Raw genomic sequence first — 1555 nt, 5'->3', positions numbered from 1 at the left:
CTGTGCTTAGCCAGCCTGAAACAATCTGCATTGTTTATCATCTTCAGGTGCTGCTAGCTGGCTACAGCATGTGTTTTTCTTTGATTCCACTAATTTCCAAAACAATGGCACTACTTCCTATGAATCACATCCTGGCAAGGGAGGAGAACAATGTGCTTCCATTGTTCCATTGTCCATAACACCATCCAATCCCCTTTGGAGACAAGCTGCAAAGAGTTATATAGGCTGCGGTCACACGGAACATTAGCCACGTTAGAGAGACGGAAGATAGGCGGATATTCCAGGCGTGATCTCACCGCCACATCTGGGAAGCGTAAAGCTCCCGTGGCTCACCCGCGGCTTCCCGCCGAAGATGCGGGGTAAAAAACTAGTACCTCCGAGGTACTAGTTTACGGTAACCATGGGGTAAGGGCGGGCGTCTGATCGCGTTTCCAGTGGCATCCAGCACCCACCCATGTCCCTTTGCAAAAAGGTTTTTTCCCCCCAAGTCTCCATGGATGCACACAAGCAACCAACAGAGCATGCACATACTTTGGTGTACAGAAAAAAACAAACCCGTTTGCCGCATTGTGCCGCTTCTCTGCTGCACCGCAGGATTGTCCTGTGATTGGCACCTCCCTCCTACCCACGGGACCTCCATGGGACCTCCACAGAACCTCCACGGGATGTCTGATTGCGCAACTGCGTGTTATTTTGCCCCGGGGCGAACAGCCACGGCTCCCCCCCACGCGATATCCAGCCCGTGTGACGGGGGCCATAGTTTTCTTTCCCTCCTTCCCTTTTGTTCTTTGCAAGTCATATAGCTCAGAAAAAATATGGAGTTGGAGCACCTTGCTCAGGGAGTCATAGGTCCTTTCCGCACTAGACCTTAAAATCCTGGTTCAACCCTGTCCCTGAAAATATATAAATGATGAGCAGAGTCAGGCAAAGCCGTAGGCAGGCAAAACTAAGAATGGGGGTGGGTGGTGGGGTTGAGAGATGAAAAGACATGGTGTGTTAGATTGTCTGTGACCTCATGGTTCTGATACATGGCACCATGTACATGGTTCTACTAGAGAGCCAGTTTGGTGTAGTGATTAGGAGCGCAGACTGTAATCTGGGAGAACTGGATTTGATTCCCCACACCTCCACATACAGCTGCTGGTGTGACCTTGGGTTAGCTACAAGTTCTCTCAGAGCTGTTCTCTCACCAGCAGTCCTCGAAAGAGCTCTCTCAGCCCCACCGACCTCACAGGGTATCTGTTGTGGGGAGGGGAAGGGGAAGGAAATTGTAAATCACTCTGAGACTCCTTCGGGTAGCGAAGGGTGGGGTACAAATCCAATCTCCTCCTCCTCCTCCTTCCCACATTTTATATTCACAACAATCCTGTGAAGTAAATTAGTCTGAGAGAGAGACACTAGCCCAAGGTTTCTTTCTGACATGAATTGGCTTTGAACCCAGCCGCTTGAGGTCCTAGTTTGACAACAGACCACTACAGTAGGGTCGAACATCAACAGAACTGGGGGAAGAACAGAACCCAGTTGAACCATGAGCAGGAATGGGAAATGGGTCCTT

General features: G+C 50.2%; 1 pseudogene; it reads left to right on the top strand.

Annotated features, from left to right (window-relative positions):
* The first annotated feature begins 400 nt into the window (after positions 1-400).
* Positions 401-1555, top strand: part of LOC107106059 — an 8171-nt pseudogene continuing 7016 nt past the window's right edge.

This window comes from Gekko japonicus, unplaced genomic scaffold (genome assembly GCF_001447785.1).
Source record: "Gekko japonicus isolate JY-2015 unplaced genomic scaffold, Gekko_japonicus_V1.1 scaffold967, whole genome shotgun sequence".
In the NCBI taxonomy this organism is placed as follows: Eukaryota; Metazoa; Chordata; class Lepidosauria; order Squamata; family Gekkonidae; genus Gekko; species Gekko japonicus.
The sequence above is the reverse complement of the archived record's forward strand: the minus strand, read 5'-3'. Positions and strand labels throughout refer to the sequence as shown.